The 24,769-nt window shown below is 45.0% G+C and overlaps 1 protein-coding gene across 5 annotated transcripts in view; it reads left to right on the forward strand.

Annotated features, from left to right (window-relative positions):
* LOC134339015 (tyrosine-protein kinase Fyn-like) overlaps nt 1–24,769 on the forward strand; it is a 299,324-nt gene that overhangs the window by 139,445 nt on the left and 135,110 nt on the right. The window lies entirely within an intron of this gene.

Raw genomic sequence — 24,769 nt, forward strand, 5'->3', positions numbered from 1 at the left:
TGAATAATAAAACCCCGAAGCAAAATTAGGCCATTTGGTCCATCAAGCCTGCTCTGCCATTCCACCATGGCTGAGTTATTATCACTCTCAACCCCTTTCTGCTGCCTTCTTCTTGTGACCCTTGGTGCTCTGATCGAGAATCTATCATCCTCTGCCTTATATACAGTATATACTGTACCCAGTAACTTGGCCTCCACAGCCAGCTGTGGCAATGAATTCCACAGATTCACCACTCTCTGGCTAGAGAAATTTTTCCTCATCTCTGTTCTAAGTGGGTGCCCCTCTGTTCTGTGGCTGCGTCCTCTGGTCCTAGACTCCCCCACTACAGGAAGCGTCCTTTCTGCATCCACTTTATACAGACCTTTCAATCTTTGCAATGAGATCGCCCCTCATTCTTCTAAACTCCAGAGAGTACTTGCCCAAAGCCATCAAATGTATGTTAACCCTTTCATTCCTGGGATAATTTTCATGAACCTTCTCTGGACTCTCTCCGATGCCAGCACATCTAATCTTAGATAAAGGGCCCAAAACTGCCCACAATACTCTGTGTAGACTGACGAATACCTTATACAGCCTCAGCATTACATCCTTGCTTTTGTATTCTAGTCCTCTCAGAATGAATGACAAAATTGCATTTGCCTTCCTCACCACTGACTTAACCTGCAAGTTAACCTTTAGGGAATCCTGAACCGGTCTCCAAAGTCCCTTTGCACCTTGGATTTTCGAAATTTCTCCACTTCTTTGCCCATTCTCCTAATCTGTCCAAGTCCTCCTGTAGCCCCCCTGCTTCTTCAAAACTACCTGCCCCTACACCTGTCTTCGTATCATCAGCAAACTTGGCCACAAAGCCATCAATTCCATCATCCAAATCACTGATATGTAACATAAATAGAAGCGGTCCCAACACTGAACCCTGTGGAACAGCGCTAGCCTTTGGCAGCCAACAAGAAAAGGCTCCCTTTATTCCCACTCTTTGGTCCTGCCAATCAGCCACTGCTCTATCCATGCTAGTATCTCTCCTGTAATACAATGGGCTCTCATCTTGTTAAACAGCCTCATATGTGGAACCTTACCAAAGGCCTTTTGAAAATTCAAATAAACAACGTCTACTGACTTCCCTTTGTCTACACTGCTTGTTATTTCCTCAAAGGTTTCCAGCAACTTTGTCAGGCAAGATTTCCCCTTTAGAAAACTTTAGCCTGTTTTATCATGTGCCTCCAAGTACCCTGAAACTTCGTCCTTGAGAATAGACTCTAACATCTTCCCAACCACTGAGGTTAGGCTTCCTGGCCTATAATTTCCTTTCTTCTGCCTCCCTCCCCTCCTTAAAGAATGGAGTTGTATTTGCAATTTTCCAGTCCTCCAGAATCATTCCAGAATCTTTTGATTCTTGAAATATCATTATTAATGCCTCCACAGTTCCTTCAGCTACCTCTTTCAGAACCCTGGTGTGTAGTCCATCTGGTCCAGGTGATTTATCTACCTTCAGACCTTTCAGCTTCCCAAGCACCTTCTCCCGAGTAATAGCAACTGCACTCACTTCTGCCCTCTGACACTCGAATTACTGACATACTGCTTGTGTCTTCCACAGTGAAGACTGATGCAAAATACCAGTAAGTTCATCTGCCATTTCTTTACCCTCCATTACTATCTCTCCAACATCAGTCTGATATCCACTCTCTTCTCTCTTTTACTCTTCATCTATCTGAAAAAAGTATTTTATATTCTCTTTGATATTGTGAACTGGCTTACCCTCGTATTTCATCTTTTCTCTCTTTATGGCTTTTTTAGTTGTCTGCTGTTAGATTTTAAAAGTTTCCCAATCCTCCAACTTCCCACTAACTTTTGTTCCATTTTATGCCCTCTCGTTTCCCTTTTATGCTGCCTTTGACTTCCATTGTCAGCCACAGTTGTCTTATCCTCCATTTAGAATACTTTTCATCTTTGGGATATATCTATCCTGCACCTTCCAGATTTCTCCTAGAAACACCAGCCAAATGACTGTTCTGCCATCATTCCTGCTAATGTCCACTTCCAATCAACTTTGGCCAGCTCCTCTCTCATGCCTCTGTAGTTTCTTTCACTCTACTCCCCCTCCTCTTGGATTTAGGGACAACCTGTCCTTTTTGTACAAGTCATACCTTCCCTTCACCAGTTCCTCAGCCACACATTCATCTCCCAAATCATCCTATTCCTACCCTCACTGGTGCGTGGCACAGGCAGCTATCCAGAGATTACTATCCTGGAGGTCCTGCTTTTCAGCTTTCTACCTGACTCCCTATATTCTCACTTCAGGATCTTCTCCCTTTTCCTGACTATGTCATTGGTACCAAAATGTACCATGACTCATTGAGAAATGACACACAAACAAAGACTGAGAATCAATATGCAAAAAAAGACAAACTCTGCAAATGCAAACAAAAAATATTGAGAACATGAGTTGTAGAGTCCATGAAAGTAAGTCCAAAGTTTGTGGAATTAACCTAGTGTGAAGTTATCCACACCGGTTCAGGAGCCTGATAGTTGAAGGGTAATAAGTCCATAAGACATAGGAGCAGAATTAGGCCATTCTGCCCTTCAAATCTGCTCTGCCATTCCATCATTGCTGATCCCGGATCCCAAACAACACCATACACCTGTCTTCTCGCCATATCCTTTGATGCTGTGACCAATCTGGAAATGATCAACTTCTGCTTTAAATATACCCACGGACTTGGCTTCCACCACAGTCTATGGCAGGGAATTCCACAGATTTGCCACTCTATGGCTAAAAAAAAATTCATCCTTACCTCTGTTCTAAAAGGTCACCCTTCAATTTTGAGGCTGTGCCCTCTAGTTCTGGATACCCCCACCATAGGAAACATCCTCTCCACATCCACCTTATCTAGTCCTTTCAACATTTGGTAGGTTTCAGTGAGATCCTCCGCATTCTTCTAAATTCCAATCAGTACAGGCCCAAAGCTGCCAAACGCTCCTCATATGTTAACCTCTTCATTCCCAGAATCATCCTCATGAACCTTCTCTAGACTCTCTCCAATGACAACACATCCTTTCTGAGATATGGGGCCCAAAACTGTTGACAATACACCAAGTGTGGCCTGACTAGTGTCTTATAAAGCCCCAGCATTACCTCCTTGTTTTTCTATTCTATTCCCCTTGAAATAAATGCCAACATGGTATTTGCCTTCTTTACCACAGACTCAACCTGTGAATTAACCTTCTGGGAGTCTTGCACAAGGGCTCCTAAGTCCCTCTGCACCTCTGATGTTTGAATTTTCTCTCCATATAGATAATAGTGCACACAATTGTTCTTTTTACCAAAATGTATTCCCAAAACTGTATTCCATCTGCCACTTTTTTGCCCATTCTTCCAATCTGTCTGAGATGTACTGCAATCACATTGCTTCCTCAGCACTACCTACCCTCCACCTATCTTCGTATCAACTGCAAACTTTGCCACAAAGCCATCAATTCTGTTATCTAAATCATTGACAAACAATGTGAGAAGTAGAGTTCCCAGTACTGACCCCTGAGGAACACCACTCATCTCTGGCAGGCAACCAGAAAAGACCCCCTTTTATTCCCAGTCTCTGCCTCCTGCCTGTCAGATACTCGGCTCTCCATGCCAGTATCTTTCCTGTGTTACGAGAATACACCTAAAATTAAGATGTTTGCTGGCCTGGGCTAGCATCAGTGGCATCAGCAGTTGGTCTGCCACCTGCCCTCAGGGGAAGGAGAGATAAGGAACAATGGAGCAGCGTCTGGGGATGTGTAATGAGGGGATGTGGGAGGAAGAGCTGTCTGGAGCGGCTCCCCCCTTTGAACCCTGAACTGTTTGAAGTGATGGACAGGCGATACCCCAGCAGGGGGATAAAAAGGGACAGGTTCGCTAAGACGACACACACGCCACCCGAGGTAACGAGACCCTGGAAGCGGTACGCTTCTCACGAGTGGGTGAGAAGTGCCAGACAACGACCAGGGTGGAAAGGTACGATCAGCGGGAACCCGGTGTGTGTCCGCCCTTGCCTGGGTGCCGGGTTCACTGCAGAGGATCGACCGCATCTGGAGGAGGGGTCACAGTCAGTGACCTCAGGTGACATCACCAAGGACCCGCCCAAAAGCTGTTTGTGAGCCATCTTGCTGGTCTGTGAGTGAAGCCGTTCTGAATGATGAGTTGTTCCTATTCTATCTCTCTCTTCCCCCACGTTATCCACCGCCATGGCAACGATTACTGCGAACTGAACTACTAAACTGGACTGAACTTTGAGTCATTTTGAAATTGGTCATTTACCCCTAGACAACGATAGAGCTTGATTGATGCTGTTATCTTAATTCTGTGCACATGTGTGTTTATCATCACTGAACTGTTGCATTTATTATCCTTTCGATTACTGTGTTGCTTGTTTCTGTAATAAAACTTTCTTAGTTCTAGTACTCCAGACTCCAACTGAGTGATCCATTTCTGCTGGTTTGGCAACCCAGTTACGGGGTACGTAACACCTGTAACACTGTTAAGGTTTTATCTTGTTAAGCAGCCTCATGTGTGGCCTCTTATTAATTGACTTCTGAAAATCCAAGTATATGACGTCTACCGCCTCTCCTTTGTCCACCCTGCTTGTTACTTCCTCGAGGAACTCTAACGGATTTGTCAGGGCAAGATTTCCCTTCACAGAAGCCATGCTGACTTTGACTTACTTTAATAACTTCCTGAACCTGGTGGTGTGGGACCCAAGCTACTGGTAGTTTCAGTAGCTCTGGGTCTGAAACCACCAAATGATAAAAAAAACCCAGTTTGACGAACATCCTTGGAGGCAGGAAACCTGCTGTTCTCAGCTGGCCTTCTTTACATGACTGGCCAGGTTGATCAATTGCCCGCTGAATGTGCGGTGAAACATTCTCTCCGTGGGTGACTCACGGTGTGCAAAACTGTGCAGAAAAATGGTTGATTATTGAAATTATTCTCTCCATTAGTTTTTTTGTGTTTGGTTGTGAAATCCCAGACGTACAGAGAGCATCAGAAATAGGGGAGAGGAGAAGGCTGCCCCGCCAGTTCCGAGATAACGGCTCAGGTTCAGTCTTGTTTACAACGAAACACACAGTGAAACGTGTCATTTGTGTTAACAGCCAAAACACCCGAGGGTGTGCTGGGGGCAGCCCGCAAGTCTCACCGCACATTCCAGTGCCAAAATAGCATTTTCCACAATGTTCAGCACAACGACACAGAACACACAGTACAACAACAACCATAGCAAAAACAACAGCAACACAGCAACAATAATAACGTCAACAATAACAACACAACACATCAGCAACAACAAAATAACAATAACATCAACAATATAACAACCGCAACAATATATCAGCAACAACCACAACAAAAGCAACAATAACATCAACAATAACAATAACAACACAACAATAACAACACAGCATCAACAACAGCCAGAACTGAAGCAACAACAATGCATCAGCAATAACAAGAGCAAAGCAGAACAATACAACAAAAGCAAAACATGCCCCTTTCTTCACTCCCTCCCAACCATTCTCACACACCAGTACAACCCTCCAACCCCAGTACAGTCGGCCTCTGGTTGTCTGAGTCCCCGGACTCACAGACATTGGGCATCCAACCTCCAGTCATATGGTCCCTGGGGCTTCGACATTGGCTCATTCCCCACTCCTGGGCCCAGGCCCCGCTGCCTTGATTTTTATGATCTAGAGTGAGATTTGAAACCGATTCTTGTGACTCGGTAGAGAGTCCTGTTATGCCATGATGTTCAAGGATTTACCAGGATCTTGCCTGGATTGGAGATCATGTCTTATTGGTTCAGGAAGCAACGGAAGATGAGAGGTGAGTTGATAGAGGTGTACAAGATGATACAGATCAAGTGGACAGCCAGAGATTTTTCCCCGGGGCAGGGATGGCTAATACAAGGGGGCATAATTTTAAGGTGATTGGAGGAAAGTATAGGGGGATGTCAGAGGTAGTTTTATTACCGGGAGAGTGGTAGGTGTGAGGAGTTGTAGTAGAGGTAGTTACATTTAAGAGATGGATGCATGGATGAAAGAAAAATGGAGGGTACGTGGGAGGAGAATGTTAGACTGATGTTAGAGTAGGTTAAAAACTCAGCACAGCATCATGTGTCAAAGGGCCTGTACTGTTCTATACTCTATGATCAATCCTTTTGTGGGATGCTTGGGGGGAAGATCAGAATGAAACGATACTCTGACATTTGATGCTTTGAACTTCTCACCGTCGAGGTAAAATCCATTGTTCGGTCTCTCTTCAATGGCCGAAATGGTTGCCGTTTTCATCACTGGGGGTCTTTTGTCTTTCACCGTAACACCAGTCACAACTGGATGACTTTGAAGAGCTTTAAAATAGATTTTGAAACTGACAACCAAGCACTTGGGGGGAAATGTCACAGAATAGGAGTGGAATCATTAAAATACATTAATGGAGCGTTATCTTAAGAATGCAAGGATGTCAATTGACAGAATTATATAGTGTCACTGAGGATTTGAAATGTAGGACACAGTATGCTCTCCAAAACTGTGTTTTTATTTAAAATGTAACTTGGGAAAAGCACAGGGATCATTTCAGTTAAAATCGAGACCTAGAATTAGTAATACATAAAAATAGATTTTTTTTAAGCCTCTGGCGATTTATGTTGTGCCGAGACATGTGTTAACTCGGTTTCTCACGTGAACAGCACATACGTGTTCATGTCATTCACTCTTCCAAATGACATGAACACATATATTCATTCCCAACTAGCCAAAGCATCACTGGCACCAGCCTGCCTGTCATCAAAGGCACATACAGAAAGGAGCCCTTACATTCTCCAGCCACTCCTTTAGGCACAGGAGGTTTCTAATAAAGTGGCCACTGACTATCTTCCAGGAGTGGTGCTTCAGAAAAGCAGTCTCCGTCACTAAGGACCCCCATCACCCAGGACATGCTCTCGTCTCATTGCTACCACCCTGAAGGAGTACAGAAGCCTGAAGGCACACACTCAGCAATTCGGGAACAGCTTCTTCCCCTCTGCCGTCCGATTGGACCCATGAACACTCCCTCACTACTTTTTAAGACATTTCTTTTTTTGCTCTGCTTTCTTATTTTAACTATTTAACATACATACGGTATATGTACTTACTGTAATTCAGTTTTTTTCTGTATTTATCACTTATTGCAATTGACTGCAACTGCAGAGGTAACACATTTCACGACATACGCCAGTGATGTTAAATCTGATTCTGATTTATACTCTTATTGTACTTTACAGCCATATTTAGGTATTGTACTGTACTGCTATCAGAAAATAACAAATTTCATGATGTATGTCAGTGATAAACCTGATTCTGGTCCTGTTCCCGGGAATCCACAATGCCTTGGCCCACAGCTGCCCTGTGCTGGTTGTCGAGACACAGGCAACCTGGCACACAGTGAGTTGGAATCAGACACAGCCACATATGCATTTGTACAAATTGCCTTCATCCATTTTGCAGGATTCTTTCCAGCGCAGAGCCATTAACGTGTCGACCTTTTGCTGGAGGTGGTCGTTAACTCTCTGTGATATAGCGTGTTAATTGGAGTGTTCGATTTCACTATCTCGTGCATTCTCATTTGTAGTGTACGAGAACTTGAATCTGAACTCTCTTCTGTGTTTTATCTAATTTCACAAAGCACAGTGCAGACAAGCAGAGCCTCTTATTTGTATCCCTACAAAGAAAAATTCCAGATGATTGCCTGCAAGGTAAGTCAGAGGTTTGGAGTGAGAGAAGTGGTGACTCACGCAGGTCAGTGAGTGTACCAGTAAAAATCAGCGCTTTGCGGGAGTTTTGACAGCAGCCAGTCAGAGATCAGGATTCATTAACAAGGGAAAATGAAAATTAATGGCCTTGGATGGAGCGGTCATTGTTGGAGTGGAGAGTGTAAGAGTGGTGATTTGAGGTTTTGGCGAGGAGAGGCTTGAGTGAGAGAAGGAAAAAAGGTGTAGGTAGATTTTTTTTCAGTTTATTGATTGTTTCCTTCTTTATAATTGCACAGTTAGAGCAGTAGGGATGCCCAGGCGGGATAGTTAAATGCCCCTCTTGTGTGAACGTGGGAAGGCAGGGAGACCTGCAGTGGCCCAGATGAAATCAGGTGAAGAAGTGAAACTTCTTCACTCAGAGGGTGGTGAGCGGGTGGAACGAGCTGCCAGCAGAAGTGGTGGGTGGGGTTCGATTTCAACATTTACGAAATATTTGGAAATGTACATGGATGGTAGAGCTATGGTCTGGGTGCAGATCAATGGACACTAGGGCAGAATAATAGTTTGGTATAGACTAGATGGGCCAAAGGGCCTTTTCTGTTGTTCTGTATGACTCTGGGAATACTAATGGACTTGAAGTGATACACACTTAATTAAGCTATCAAAAACCCCTGAAATCTAAGTTCTATGTGGTTTGTTAGGATATTTGGGCAACCTCCAGTTCCAGTTGTTGTCTCTGGAATTAGCTCCGCCTTTAGTTCAAAGTTCAAAATAAATTTATTATCAAAGTAAGTATATATGTCAGCATTTACTGCCTAGACCTTCTTTTTCTTGTAGGCATTTACTGGAAAATAAAGAAATGCAATAGAATTTATGAAAAAACTGTACATAACAAAGACTGACAAGCAGACAGAAATATGGAACACTGCATGAATTAGCACGTCATCCCATAAGCACAGTGCACGAGTCCTCTGCCAGCTGTTGCCTGCAGCTGGCAGGTGCTTAAGCTGGTGCGTGGCATGATATGAATGCTGTGCTTTGTGTGAGCAGTGGTGTATGTGTGTTATCTTCCTGAATTATATAACAGTGTCTTTATTGGAGCAGATTATACGGGGGGTACTGAGGATCTGTGCTGTTGCTGCCCTCGTCCATTACACAGACAGCTGTCCACAACGGCCTGGGCCTCCGCTGACGCACAGTCCCACCATCTTTCTGTGAAGGGCGGAAGAGAGAGAGAGAAAGAGAAAGAGGGGGAGGGAGCTTTCATTGACTGACTGACCACTGATCTCCTCTCGCAACCCCTTCCTGCCAAGGTGAGCCTTCCCAAGCAAAAAATCCATCAGAGAAGTGAAGCTACATTAACAACCACCGGGAGGATCACAGGGGCCTCCTTGCCCCCTATTTGTGACGTTTACCGGGAGCGTTGTAGACGAAGGACCTGAAGCTTTGTTGAGGATCCCCACCGTGCATCCCACAATTTCTCTGACCCTCTACCAGGATGTACAGAGCATCATGACTAGGACTGCCAGACTGATTAACAGGTTTTTCCCTCAGACCGTGAGACTAATAAATACCCTGCCTCCACCGAGCTTCCATCACTAGGACAGCAAGCTGTTTGATGTTTACCTGCTGTGCACTACATACATTTTGGATTATATGTTATTAACTTACTTATGGTAATATTTTGGTTTACATGCTATGTGTGATATATATTTTGTTTGTACACTGTGATCCAGAGGAAAATTGTTTCATTTGGTTGTATATATGTACAGGCAGATGAGAATAAACTTGAACTTGAATTAGAGTTTTTTTGGAGTTATGGAGCCACTTTGATGGGGGTCACTTCAAAGTTCAAAGTACATTTATTATCAAAGTATGTATACATTATACAACCTTGAGATTTGTCTCCTTACAGGCAGCCACAAAACCAGAAACCCAAAAGAACCGTTAAAAAACAGACCAACCGAACGTGCAGAGAGAGGGAAAAAATCATAGTTATTAAAGAATAAAAGTAAGGAAATAGCATTTAGAATGAAAGGAAGTCCTCAGAGACAAAGCGGGGAGTAGTCGGAGCAGTACTGTAGCCTCAGCCTCAGTTCAAAGCAGAGCCAAGTCAACGTCGTGGAGCAGTGAGCAGAACTGGCCCGACCCTCGCCTTCGGCCCCATCACCTGCCTTTTCAATCCAGCTAGTCCAGCATTTAAATCATCCCAATATTGTGTTGTTCCTCGCACCAGGATCCAGGCCTTTCGCATCAATACGATCTGATTCTGATACGGGTCTCTATTGTGGACTGAGAGTGGGAAGAGGGCAGGGAGAGGGGAATCATGGTTGGGAACAGGGGAAGGGAGAGGGGAGGGAGCAGGAAGCATCAGAGAGACATCCAGTAATAATCAGTAAACCAATTGTTTGGAATCAAATAACCTTGCCTGGTGTCTCAGGGCCGGGTGTGTCTACACCTGTACCACGCCCCAGCCATCGCACTTCTTCTCTGCCACATCTCCCACCCTTGCCATTCCCAACATTCTTTGCTCCACCAGATTTACAAACTCACTCTCTGCTCCATGTTGACAAAGACAGTATTGTGCCAGTCTTAGGCACCCTAGCTATATATGTGTACCTATGTTTAATTGTCTTTCAGCCATACCCATGAATATAGCCAAACGAAACAGCGTTTCTCTAGGGTCAAGGAGCAAAACACAGTACCAACACTCACACACAGCACAAATAATTATGATAGTATATAAACAGAGTCACAAAAAATAGGAAAAAATTAATAATATATCCCATGTCCCTTAGTGTCATGGCCTGTAGACTTATGGTACGTGGATGTTGTCCTGAAGCCATGTTTCTGCAAGAACAAGCCCGCAGCAGTTTCTCATCTCACACAAGTGCAGCCCTCCCCCTTCCCTGGGAAAAGGGCTGTGTGGATATTCCAGAAAGGATACAATTAACTTTTATTTTAAGTTCCTAGATATCCTGTTCAATGGACCAGCCCTCGATCTGTGTCACTTGCGTCACATCAAAGCCAGTGCCCAGTAATCTCAGGCTGTTCCTGCCCATCCTTGCTGGTAGTAATGAGAAGAGGGGTCTTCAGGCTCCTGCCCCTCCTCCCTAATGGTAGTAATGAGAAGAGGGGTCTTCAGGCTCCTGCCCCTCCTCCCTGATGGTAGTAATGAGAAGGGGGCATGTCCTGAATGGTGAGAGTCATTCAGATGCCATTCAGAACTGACTGTGACATCGTCCTAATCTAGCCCGTTGAAGATACACAAAACAGGTCAAGTTCCGTAGGGGAGGAAGTGAAAATGATGAGCAATAAAAATAAATGTAAGGCCATAAGACCATAAGATGTAGGAGTAGAATTAGGTCATTTGGCCCATCAAATTTGCTCTGCTCTTTCACCATGGCTGATCCAATTTTCCTCTCAGCCTCAATCTCCTGCCTTCTCTCTGCATCCTTTCATGTCCCGACCAATCAAGAGCCTACCAACCTCTCCCTTAAATATACATAAATACTTGGCCGCCACAGTTGCCTGTGTTAAAGAATTCCACAGATTCACCACTCTCTGGCTGAAGAAATTCCTCCCCATCTCCATTCTAAAAGGATGCCCCTCAATTCTGAGGCTGTGCCCTCTGGTCTTAGACTCTCCCACCATAGGAAACATTCTCTCTACACCTGCTCTATCAAGGCCTTTCAACGTTCAATGAGGTCACCTGTCATTCGTCTGAATACAGGCCCAGCACCATCAGCCGCTCTTCATATCACAAGCCATTCAATGCTGGAATCATTTTCCTGAACCTCCTTTGAAGCTCAGTTTTTTATATATACACCATATTTCTTTTCATTTCTTTTACCAAAGTGCATGATCATACACTTCCCGACACTGCATTCCATCTGTAATTTCTTTGCCTGTACTCCTAATCTATCGAAGTCCTTCTGTAGCCTCCCTACTTCCTCAAAACTACCTGCCCTTCCACCTATCTTCATATTGTCTGCAAAATATGCAACAAAGCAATCAATTCCATCATCCCAACACAGACACAAACACCACTAGTCACTGGCAGCCAACCAGAAAAGAGACTCCCTTTATTCCCACTCTTCGCCTCCTGCCAATCAGCCACTGCTTTATCCTTGCTAGAATCTTTCCTGTACCATACCATGGCCTCATAGCTTGTTAAGCAGTCTCATGTGTGGCACCTTGTCAAATGCCTTCTGAAAATCCAGGTACACAACATCAACTGATTCTCCTTTGTCTTTTGTTATTTCTTCAAAGAATTCCAACAGATATGTCAGGCAAGATTTTCCCTTGAGGTAACCATGCTGACTATGACCTATTTTAATCATGTGCCTCCAAGTACCCTGAGACCTCATCCTTAGTAGTTGACTGCAACATCTTCCCAACCACTAAGATCAGACTAACCAGCCTATAGTTTCCATTCTTCTACCTTTCTCCCTTCTTGAAGAGTGCAGAGACATTTGCAATTTTCCAATCTTCTGGAACCATTCCAGAATCTAACGATTCTTGAAAAATCATTACTAATACCTCCACAATCTCTTCAGCCACCTCTTTCAGAACCCTGGGGTGTACACCATCTGGTCCTGGTGACTTATCTACCCTCAAACTTATCAGTTTCCCAAGAACCTTCTCCCTAGTAATGGTGACTAAACAGATTTCATGACCCCTGACCCCTGACACTTGGACCATACTGCTAGTATCTTCCACATTGAAGACTGATGCAATATAGTTACTCAGTTCATCCACCATTTCCTGTTTGTACATTACTACCTCTGCAGCATCATTTTCCAGCCGTCTGATATCCACTCTCACCTCTCTTTTACACTTTATGTATCCGAAAAAATGTTTGCTATTCTCTTTAGTATTATTGGCTAGCTTATTTTCGTATTCCATCTTTACCTTCTTAATGACAGTTTAGTTACTTACTGTTGGTTGTTAAAAGTTTCCCAATCCTCCAACTTCCCACTAATTTTTGCTCTATTATATGCCCTCTCTTTGGCTTTCATGTTGGCTTTGACTTCTCTTGTTAGCCAAGGTTGTGTCACCTTGCCTTTAGAATATGTAAAAGAGATTGCTGATGCTGGACAGTTGACATTCTGGGTTGAGAACTTTCATCCAGTCCAGGTGAAGAGTCTCAACCTGAAATCTCCTCTGTCCACTTCCTTCCACAGATGCTGCCTGAGACGCTGAGTTCCTCCAACGTTTTGAGTGTTTCTTTGAACTTTTATAGCCTCTTTCATATAACATTCAGGATATCTGAAGCTCTTCAACAGCCTCAGAAACACTTTGGAAGTGCTGGCTGTGTTGTGTCAGAGGGTATTTGTCGCTGCAGACAAAAGTCGTCAACTGCCCGAGGCTGAATCATGAAACACACATTGGCATTTACAAACCTCTACAATTAGGAAGCCCGTCACTGTAAGCTCAGCATTTCTTAAAGCTGAGTATTTCCACTGGGTGTTCCTGGCACTGTGACCACATGCTTGAGCCTCTGAGCCTTGGGCAAGAATGGAAGCAGTAGACGAAAGATAAGAGAAGATGATTTGACAAATGCGTAAAAATGGAAACTGCCAAGGTAGTAAATGGAATGCTTCTGTTTCTCTTCCTAGTTTATATTTTGGTAAGCAGCTTTCTCAAAAATTGTTCTGCGGTGAAAATTCTCCTGATGGCTAATCTGGGCTGAAGTTCTCTTTAGTAGTTAAAATAGCATGTTTAAAAAAACAGATTTAACTGTGGTTGGCCGAATCACAAGCAATAATAAATCTGCATATGGAGAGGAAATGCTGGAAATGTCCGATTGGTGCAGGACCCTCAACCTATCACTCAACGTCAAGAAGATGAAAGAAATGATAATTGACTTCAGGAAAACAAGGGGTCCTGAACAAGCCCCACTAGTAATAAATGGTGAGGTAGTGGAAAGGATCTCCAGTTTCAAGTTTTCAAGGCTGAATATCACTGAGGACCTCTCTTGGTCCGTCAACACATTTGAAATTTAAAAAAAAACCATGATAGTAGGGCTGAAACTTGATGATCTACCAGCACATGGAGATGTCCGTGGGAGAATGCTGCCAACTGGCACATTCTCGGCTGCAGGAGTACGTGCAGAGGGACGCACTGAAACTCGGTGCAGCCACCGCAAGGGCCCGGTGGGGAAGGACCACGGTTTAGAGTTCTTCTCCCACGGGAGTAGGAGGGGTCGGGTGGCAGGGAGTAAACCCCTCAACAATGGTGTGGAAAGATGAAACAACAGAGCACCATGTCGGTGGCTAAGAGTGTGGAAATGTAAAGCCTGTAATGGAAACATCTGTAAAGGATTGACAGTCATTGAATGGTTTATTGTACATAATTTTATTTCTGAATAAAGTATATTTTGAAATAAAAGAAACCATGATAGTAGAGAAGGCACAGCAGCAACTATACTACCTGAGGAGCTTAAGGAGAGCTACTCTACTTAAAGAAACTGCTGGGCGACTTTTATCAATGTGCAATAAAGAGTATACTGACATACGGAATGACGGTGTGGGACTCTAGCTGAAGCAAGATAGATCACAAAGAATTCCAATGGGTGATTAGAACGGTTCAGCACATCACTGGGACTCAACTACCAAACCTGGAGACAATCTACAACTGTCGATGCCTACATCATTAATGACCCGTCTCATCCCGGACACGGTCTGTACAATCTCCTGCCATCTGGTTAAGGCATCCGTTAGTCTTGCGAGACCATGATCTGCGCCTGGAAAGTCTTCACTCTCCAGGGCACAGGCCTGGGCAAGGTTGTATGGAAGACCAGCAGTTGCCCATGCTGCAAGTCTCCCCTCTCCATGACACCAATGTTGACCAAGGGAAGGGCATTAGAACCCATACAGCTTGGCACCGGTGTCGTCGCAGAGCAATGTGTGGTTAAGTGCCTTGCTCAAGGACACAACACACTGCCTTGGCTGGGGCTCGAACTCACAACCTTCAGATCACTAGTCGAACACCTTAACCACTTGGCCACGTGCCATCTGGTAGGAGATGCGGAAACATCTCAGCCAAGACAGTAAGACTGAAAAACAACTTCTTCCCGATGGCTGTTGTGCAGCTGGATAATGCTACACCCCAGCTTGCCAATGGCCTTTGAGTGGTATGGACTATCGAAGACACTTATTGCATTTAATATGGGATTTTTTTTTAATTAAGCTGTACCACATGCATTGTAAATATCTGTTTTGCACAGACTGGAGTAGAACCACAATCTCGTTGTCTTGAGCAATGACAGTAAAGTTCTGTTCCGTTCTATTATGGTTCTGATCACCACACTGTTGGAATGATGCAGTTGTACTGGAGAGATTCAGCGGGATGTTAATCTGGCCTGGATAGAATATTTTGGTTGTGAAGAGAGACTTTGCCATCCCCACAATTGAGCACATCTACATGGAGTGCTGTCGCAGGAAAGCAGCTTCCATCATCATGGGCCGCCACCTTCGAAACCATGCTCTCTTTTCGCTGCTGCCATCGGAAAGGAAGAACGAGAGCCTCAGGACCACCACCACCAGTTTCAGGAGCAGTTACTACCCCTCAGCCAACAGGCTTTTTCCCCAGGGCTGAAATAGCTAAGACAAGGGGGTATAGTTTTGGAATTAGGTACAGAGGGAATGTCAGGGATAAGTTTTTCACACAGGGAGTGGTGGGTGTGTAGAACGCACTGCCAGCAGCAGTGCTGGAAGCAGATACAATAAGGTCTTTTAAGAGCCTCTTAGATAGGTACATGGAGCTTAGAAAAATAGAGGGCTATGTGGCAGGGAAATTCTAGGCAGTTTCTAGAGGAGGTTACATGGTCAGCACAACATTGTAGGCCGAAGGGCCTGTAATGTGCTGTAGATTCCTATGTTCTATGTTCAAAGGGGATACCTTGACTCAACTTCACTTGCTCCATCATTGAAATGTTTCCACAACCAATGGACTCACTTTCAAGGACTCACTCTCATGTTCTCGAGATTTATTGCTTAGTTACTTATGATTATTATTTTCTTTTTGTATTTGCACAGATTGTCTTTTGCTCATGGGTTGTTTGCCTCCATTGTTGTGTGCAGTTTTTCACTGATTTTATTGTGTTTCTTTGTATTTACTGTGAATGCCCTCGGTATCTCAGGGTATGATATCGTGAACGTCAGGGTAATATATAGTGATATATTTCTACTTTGATAATAAATTTACTTTGACTTTGGGATTTGATAGAATGGGCTTATTTTCCGTAAAGCAGAGAGTCTGAGGAGGGACCTGTGGTGGTCAATGAACTTCTGGGAGCTTAGCTAAAGATAGTAAGGAAGTTTTCTATATACCAGAGATATCTAATACCAGAGAACACTGGTTTAAGGTGACAAGAAGTTTCGAGGGAATCTGAGGTAGAACTGTTTTCCATGTAGAAGAGTGACTGTAATCTGGAACATTCTACCTTAAGGGTGGTGGAGACACTCAATAAATTTAGAAGTGTCTTGATGAGTATTTGAGTCTTTAATCCTGCCTGACCTACTGAGTTCCTCCAACATTTTGAGTGTGCATGTCACTTTGACTCTCCAAGACGTTGTAGGCTATGAACCAAGTGATCCTAAATGGGTTTAGTATGGTGGTTGTCCATTATATCTGACGATGACAGGGAACCTGTGTGAGAGAGTTTTTGAAATCGGAAAAGCCATTGCACTGGGGAAGTTCTACTCTCTCGATCTCAGAAGCCCAGTGGTACGGACAAGCGTCACAAACTGGGGTCTTCCTTGGTTGCAGAGGTTGATGATGACTTCTGTGTCTTGTCATGCCCTTCGCTCTCCACGGAGCGTTGCAGAAACGCCTTCCTGGCCGTTGGATCTCACTGTAGGTCTCATCCACCGGGCATGTACCTATCTCACCAGGGTACGAGGTCCGTTGGCTACCCTCACCTGGTTTAGCCCACCTGTCAAGGTGGTGTAAAGGGTTGTGGCCACTGCCACATGTAAACAGCTACTTGGAGTCACAGGGGAAAGCTGAGTGTCCAGTAGGAGAGCTGACCCAGAATGGACACAACAAGCCCCTTCACCAGAGGTGTTACCCCTCCCTGGATACCCCATACGCCCTAGGATTAGTATAGATAGATGGAGTGGTGGAATAATTGAGTCATACAGCACAGAGACTCAATGCTTTCCCACACCATCTATATGTCAACACTCAACAGGACTAGTAGAGGTAATTGATGGTCAGCATGGCATAGGTGGGCCGAGTGGCCAGTTTCTGTTCTGTACACCTCTGTCTCTAATTTGTACGTTCTCTCTGTGAACTGTGTTGGCTTCCCCTGGGTGCTCTGGTTGCCTCCCACAGTCCAAAGACAGCCCTCCTATTTTCAGGCGATGGCGGCACTGGTCTCGAATCTGCCCATCCCCAGACCCACGAAAATCCGGCACCCTGAAGGTGCGCTAGTCTTCCAGGCTGCATCCTTGGCATATCGAAAACTGGCCAGTCGTGAGGTCTTGATAGCGGGTCCCATTCAGAATCAGGCTTATTATCACCGGCATATGACGTGAGATTTGTTAACTTAGCCGCAGCAGTTCAATGTAATACATAATCTAGCAGAGAGTGAGTAAAAAAATAAATAAATAAAATAAAACAATAAATAAACAAGTGAATCAATTATGTATATTATGTATAGGTTATTTTAAAAAATGTGCAGAAACAGAAATACTGTATATTAAAAGAAGTAAGGTAGTGTCCAAAGCTTCAAAGTCCATTCAGGAATCGGATGGCAGAGGGGAAGAAGCTGTTCCTGAATCGCTGAGTGTGTGCCTTCAGGCTTCTGTATCTCCTACCTGATGGTAACAGTGAGAATGGTAACAATGACACAAAGGTTGGGGGTGTTGTGGATAGTGTGGAGGGCTGTCAGAGGTTACAGCGGGACATTGATAGGCTGAGAAGTGGCAGATGGAATTCAACCCACATAAGTGTGAAGTGGTTCATTTTGGTAGGGTAAATATGATGACAGAATATAGTATTAATGGTAAGACTCCTGGCAGTGTGGAGGATCAGAGGGATCTTGGGGTCCGAGTCCATAGGATGCTCAAAGCAGCTGTGCAGGTTGACTCTGTGGTTAAGAAGGCATACGGTGTATTGGCCTTCATCAATCGTGGGATTGAGTTTAGGAGCCGAGAGGTAATGTTGCAGCTATATAGGACCCTGGTCAGACCCCACTTGGAGTACTGTGCTCAGTTCTGGTCGCCTCACTACAGGAAGGGTGTGGAAGCCATAGAAAGGGTGCAGAGGAGATGTACAAGGATGTTGCCTGGATTGGGGAGCATGCCTTATGAGAATAGGTTAAGTGAACTCGGCCTTTTCTCCTTGGAGCGACGGAGGATGTGAGGTGACCTGATAGAGGTGTATAAGATGATGAGAGGCATTGATCGTGTGGATAGTCAGAGGCTTTTTCCCAGGGCTGAAATGTTTGCCACAAGAGGGCACAGGTTTAAGGTACTGGGGAGTAGGTACAGAGGAGATACCAGAGGTAAGTTTTTTACTCAGAGAGTGGTGAGTGCGTGGAATGGGCTACCGGCGGCAGTGGTGGAGGAGGATACGATAGGGTCTTTTAAGAGACTTTTGCATAGGTACATGGAGCTTTGAAAAATAGAGGGCTATAGGTAAGCCCAGTAATTTCTAAGGTAGGGACATGTTCAGCACAACTTCATGGGCCGAAGGGCCTGTATTGTGTTGTAGGTTTTCTATGTTTCTGTGTTTCTAAAAGTGCATGCCCTGGGACGCTGCCTTTCTGAGACACCGCTCCCAAAAGATGTCCTGGGTACTTTGTAGGCTAGATTTACAACCTTCTGCAGCTTCTTTCGGTCCTGTGTAATAGCCCCTCCATACCAGACAGTGATGCAGCCTGTCAGAATACTCTCCACGGTGCAACTATAGAAGTTTTTGAGCGTGTTTGTTGACATGCCAAATCGCTTCCATCTCTTAATAAAGTACAGCCGCTGTCTTGCCTTCTTTATGACTACATCGATATGTTGGGACCAGGTTAGATCCTCAGAGATCTTGACACCCAGGAACTTGAAGCTGCTCACTCTCTCCACTTCTGATCCCTCTATGAGGATTGGTATGTGTTCCTTCGTCTTACCCTTTGTCATTCCCACAAAGAACCGAAGTCAGCGAGTAACTCCAGGTCAGGGTCTTCAAAAGAACCTCGAAGAGGAAAGGAAGAGATATTAGAGATAGAAATAGAGTTGTTGTTACTTCTTTGGCTGATTTTTGAATCGGGTGGCCTGCATGCAGATAATGAACACTGAGCTGAACTGAAGTCTGCTTTTTGATTTTGTATTTTATATTCTGTGTTTTCACTGGTTTTTGTTGTAGTTTGGGTAATTAACTTTGCATGTGGGGGGGTGGGGAGTTTTTGATGTTTGATATTTCTGTTTGAATGGGTTGGTTCCTTGGTTCTTCTTTGTTTCGTGGCTGTCTGTGAAGAAGATGAATATCAGGGTTGTATACTGCATACATACTTCGATAATAAATGTAATTTGAACTTTGAACAAATAAATAAAACAGTTAAGCAGCTTAGAAAATTCTGTTCTGTTGGAGCTGTGGTTTCGGTTGTTTAAAAGGCGCTGAAGAACTCTTGGCCTCTAATTTTAACTCAGCTGTTAACTCTGTCAATCCTGTAACTTTGCTGTGCATCACTTTTAATCTCAGTTACGGTGCCTGATGACAGCTGAGCATCGTCTCTTCACAGCCTTGTCACAGAAATGTGTCATCTCTCTATCTCCCTGGTGCGACCTATTAGAGAACTCATTCACAACTCCAGTGGATTGTGTTTTGACTGTCACATGTGCCGACGTATGGTGGAAAATACAGTTAACTCTGACAAAGCTGTTACTTAAATGGCGTAATGCAGGAGCTTTGAGAATTAGCATTACTGAAAGTTAAAAGAGGTGCAATCGTGTAAACGCAAGAGATTCTGCAGTTGCTGGAAATCTTGAGCAATCCTTCAGTGATGTGCTGTTCACTCTGTAAATCTACCCTGGTTTATCTTCCCAAAGGTCAAGTTCAAGGTCAGTTTATTGCCATTCAACTGTAACACGTATATTGCCAAACGAGACAATGTTCCTCCGGATCAAGGTGCACAACACACTACATATAACTCGCCCGCACAAAACATAAAGTAACATCACCACAAATAAATTAACACATAATAAGGTGCATTTATGGCACAAGTTAAAAAGTAAATGGTAGAACACAACTGGCATTGAGACCTGGGTGGCAGCAGGGAGCTCAGTAACCACCCGATCTGGGGGAAGAAGCTGTTTCCCCCTCCTAACAGTTCTTGTCCTAATGCTACGGTACTTCCTGCCTGATAGCAGGGGTCCTGAAGATTGTTGAATGGATGGGAGGGATCATTGGCAAAGCTGAGGGCTCTGCATACAACACCTCACATGTAAGTTAGGACACTAGACCAGAAACCTTCTGGTTTAAGACAGTGCTGGTGAAGTACAGCGACGACTAGCTGGCAGCAAACACAACTACTAAATACCTTATTAATCACACTGTTTCTGGGAAACGATTACTGCAATCAATATTCTGGAACTTCTTTGTTGGAGTTGAGCTTTTGAAACACCTGTACGACCTGGCAGTTTTGGAGTGTGAACTGAAGTGTCAAAGGTACGGGATGGCTGGGGCGTGGTGTGTGTGAACTGAATCGTGGTAGTGGGGCCTGGGCGGGAGAGCAGGGAACGAGCCGATGGATGGCCGTTGGTGGAGTGGACCTGGAGCTGATTTGAAGTGGCAGAGCCAAGGTGCGGTAAAGTCGTGGTGATGGGGCCCGTACCCAAGGTCAAGGAACAAGCTGGCGTTTGGCTGGTTTAAGCATCAGGCCAGATTGGGAAGCTCGGGTGCGGGCTGAATCGAACCGGCGGGGGGGCCAGGGCCCGAGAGCAACAGCGAGGACTGACCCGTTGTTTGGCCAATTTAAGTGCCGGGCCAAATTGAAAAAGGTCAGTGTGTCAGGGCCAGGGGCGAGGGACATACCAGTGTTTAGCTCACTGCTCCACGAGGTTTACTTGTCTGTGCTGAACTGAGGCTGTGGCCTGCAGCTAACAGGCCCCAGGATCAGCTGTGACTGACTTCGTGGCTGTGGCCTCACTCTCGTGAACTTATGTTATTTTCCTACTTTAACTGTTGCGCGATTTGTGTTTTTTTCTGCATTAGTGGATGTTTGACGATCTTTTTTAATGCATTTTTGGGTTTCTTTGTTTTGTGGCTGTCTGTAAGGAGACGAATCTCAAGGTTGGATATGGTATTTGTACTTTGATAAGAAATGTGGTTTGAACTTTGAACTTTGAACTGTGTCTCAGTCACTAAAGTCATTGGTACAACACCTTGCAGTTCTTTACCCAGTGTTACAGACAGGGGAGAGGTTTAGAAATGCCAATGTATGTTTCATGATTCAACCTCTGACTGAGGTGCGTTGAAATGACCCGAAATGACTTGTACATATCTCTGACGTAAGGCAGGATTGTAGCGTACAGCCATGGGTTAATTCTGAGCGGAGTTAGCTCTGAGGGATTTTATCCCACATGCCTTCCGCAGAGAATTCTCTTGCAGCTTGCATTCAGAGCTGCCTGGGCTACGCACTGGGAGACCTGCAGCAGGAGACTGCCTAATGCATGCCACCTGCCGGTTTCTGTCGATTGGAGACAAGAGTCATTGACTACCACCTCCCAGAGCAGGAACTTAATCACTGGGAACCTGCCTGGCCTGGCAAATAGAGATCAAATTTTCCCTCCCCCTCTATTCCCCACTCTGGCCTTTACGTCTCAGCTGCCTATCCCCTCCCCCCGGGTCCCCTCCTCGTTCCCTTCCTCCTGTGGTCCACTTCTCTGTCCTGTCAGATTCCTTCTTCTCCAGCCCTTGACCTTTCCCACCCAGCTGGCTTCACCCATCACCTTCCAGCGATCCTCCTTCCCCTTCCCCCCACCTTTTTATTCTGGCATCTTCCCCCTCCCTCTCCAGTCCTGAAGAAGAGTCTCAGCCCGAAACATTGACTGTTTAGTCATTTCCCCGAATGAGTTCTGCTGAGTTCCTCCAGCATTTTGTGTGTGTTGCTCTGGATTTCCAGCATCTGCAGAATCTCTCATGTTTGTGACATTCAGATTAGATTGTTTTGAGTGATTTTACTTGCACTCTGTACATTGGTGAGAAAGAAAGGTGGTCTCACTTCCGCCTCCTGATGCTGGGCTGTGGATCTAGGTTCAAGTCTGCAACAAGGAGGCATCATGGTAGCCTAGCGGTGAGCACGCCGCTATTACAGTTCAGGGCATCAGAGTTCGGAGTTCAGAGTTCAATCCCAGTGTCCTCTGTAAGGAAGTTTGTACATCTTTCCAGTGTGCCCATAGGTTTCCTCTGGGGGCTCTGGTTTCCTCCCACAGTCCAAGGACCTACTGATTACTGGGTCAATTGGTCATTGTAAGTTGTCCCGTGATTAGGCTAGGGTTAAATTGGGGGTTCCTGTGTGGTTTGGCTCATTGGGTTGCAAGGGCCTATTCTACTTTGTATCTCTAAATAAAGTAAATTTTTATTCAGACCCAGCATGTAAGTGCAATTGCTAAGGAAGTACATCAGCGCCTCTACTTCCTTAGGAGTCTGTGGAGGTTCAGCATGACATCTAAAACTTCGACAAATGTGTAGTGCAGACATCCCACCTCTCCTGGAAGTTCCGGGAGTCTCCTGCATATTGATAGTGGCTCCCTGATGCCTGGAAATTATATACAATATCCCAGAAATCGATATTTTTGAGAGCGAGCGAGAGCGAGAGAGCGAGAGAGAGCGCGAGAGTGTGAGAGAGCATGAGAGTGCCATGGCAGAGTGTTCCAAAAAAATATATAAAACGTACATCACCCCAGACTACACTAAAGTGTACCCTTGCCTAATAGGGGTCAGAAATAATGACAGTGTTGCTCGCTGCACTGTTTGCAACAGTGACTTTTCTATTGCCCATGGTGAGTTAGACTGTAAAAGACATGTTGAGGTGAGTTTAACAGGTGTCATTTGTTCATTAGCACAGCTAACGTTATTTAAACTAGCTGGCCAGCTGCTAAGGAGCTACTCTGTTGCAGACATCCCACCTCTCCCGGGAGTCTCCCGCAAATTGATGGTGCTACCTCCCTGCAATGAGTTTTTGCAGGGTGGGATGTCTGGTAGTGGGGAGTGTATTGACTGGCTACATTACGGCCTGATATGGGAACACCAATGCCTTTGAATGGAAAATCCTACAAAAGGTAATGGATTCAGCCCAGTATATCACAGGTAAAAGCCTTCCAACCATTGAAACGCTGTCAGAGAAAAGCAGCATCCCTCGTCAGAGATCCTCACCACCCAGGCCATACTCTTTTCTTGCTGTTCTCATCAGGAAGAAGGTACAGGAGCCTCAGGACTCACACCAGCAGGTTCAAGAACAGCTACTACCCCTCAGCCATCAGGCTGTTGAACAAAGGGGATAACCTCACTTGCTTGCCCATCTATTGACATGTTCCCACAACCAATGATCTCACTTTAAGGACTCTTTATCTCATGTTCTCGTTATTTATTGCTATTTATTTATATCTGCATTTGCACAGTTTGTTGTCTTCTGCACTCTGGTTGATCTTTCATCGAGCCTGTTCTATAGATTTGCCGAGCACGGCCTGGGTCGTGGGGATCTCTGATGATGGATGCTGCTTTTCTCTGACAGCGTTTCATGTAGATGTGCTCAATAGTTGGGAGGGCTTTACCTATGATGTGCTGGGCAGAATCCACCACCTTCTGTTGGATTTTCCGTTCAAAGGCTTGGAGTTTCCATACCAGCCCATGATGTAGCCAGTCAATACACTCTCCACTGCACACCTGTAGAAGCCGATCAAAGTTTTTGATGTTGTGTTTAATATCTGCAGACTCCTGAGGAAGTAGAGGCGCTGTTGTGCTTTCTTTGCAATTTCATTTACGTGCTGGGTCCAAAACAGATCGTCTGAAATAGTTACAGCCAGGAATTTAAAGTTGCCAATCCTCTCTACCTCAGATCCTCTTGATGAGGACTGGCTCATGGTTTCCTTCTTCTGAAGTCTATAGCCAGTTCCTTGGTCTTGCTGACAATGAGTGAGACGTTGTTATTACACCAATCAGCCAAATTTTCAATCTCCCTCCTGTTTTCTAATTCATCACCACCTTTGATACAGCCCATAACAATGGTGTCATCAGCAAACTTGTATATGGTGTTGGAGCTGTACTTAGCCACACAGTCGTAGGTATGAAGTGAGAAGAACATAGCCTTGTGGTGCTCCTGTGCTGATGGAGATTCTCATCTCATCATTGTGCGCCGTGTCATATGACCTCATCATTATGTTCCGTGTCATATGACGTGGGCGATCGTGGTCTTTCAATGACCATGATTGTTCTTGGCAAATGTTTCTGCAGAAGTGGTTTGCCATTGCCACCTTCTGGGCAGTGTCTCTACAAGACGGGTGACCCCAGCCATTATCAATACTCTTCAGAGATTGTCTGCCTGGCATCAGTGGCCACATAACCAGGACTCATACGACCATCCACCACCTGCTCCCATGGCTTCATGTGACCCTGATCGGGGGGGGGGGGCGTGGGAGGTGGGGGCTAAGCAGGTGCTACACCTTGCCCAAGGGTGACCTGCAGGCTAGCGGAGGGAAGAAGCACCTTCCACCTCCTTTGATAGAGACGTATCTCCACCCTGCCAGCACCCCCTCCAGATCAAAAATACCTCAGATGTTCTCAATTTGCTCCTCCGCACAGTTTGGCTACTGTCTTTTCCATATTGTAATGCTGAGTACCGTCCATAAACTTTTGCTTGGCTGTGAGGTGTCTTTGAAAACCTTCAGATGGTGAAAGGTGCTTATGAACACTGTTCTTGCTTACAGTGAGCAAAGCTGGTCCATTTTCATCTGTCTGTCAGCAGAGGACTGAGATGTATCTTTAACAAGTCGAACGCAGCAAGCCGGTGGCCTCAA

Source organism: Mobula hypostoma, chromosome 28 (genome assembly GCF_963921235.1).
Source record: "Mobula hypostoma chromosome 28, sMobHyp1.1, whole genome shotgun sequence".
Classification (NCBI taxonomy): Eukaryota; Metazoa; Chordata; class Chondrichthyes; order Myliobatiformes; family Myliobatidae; genus Mobula; species Mobula hypostoma.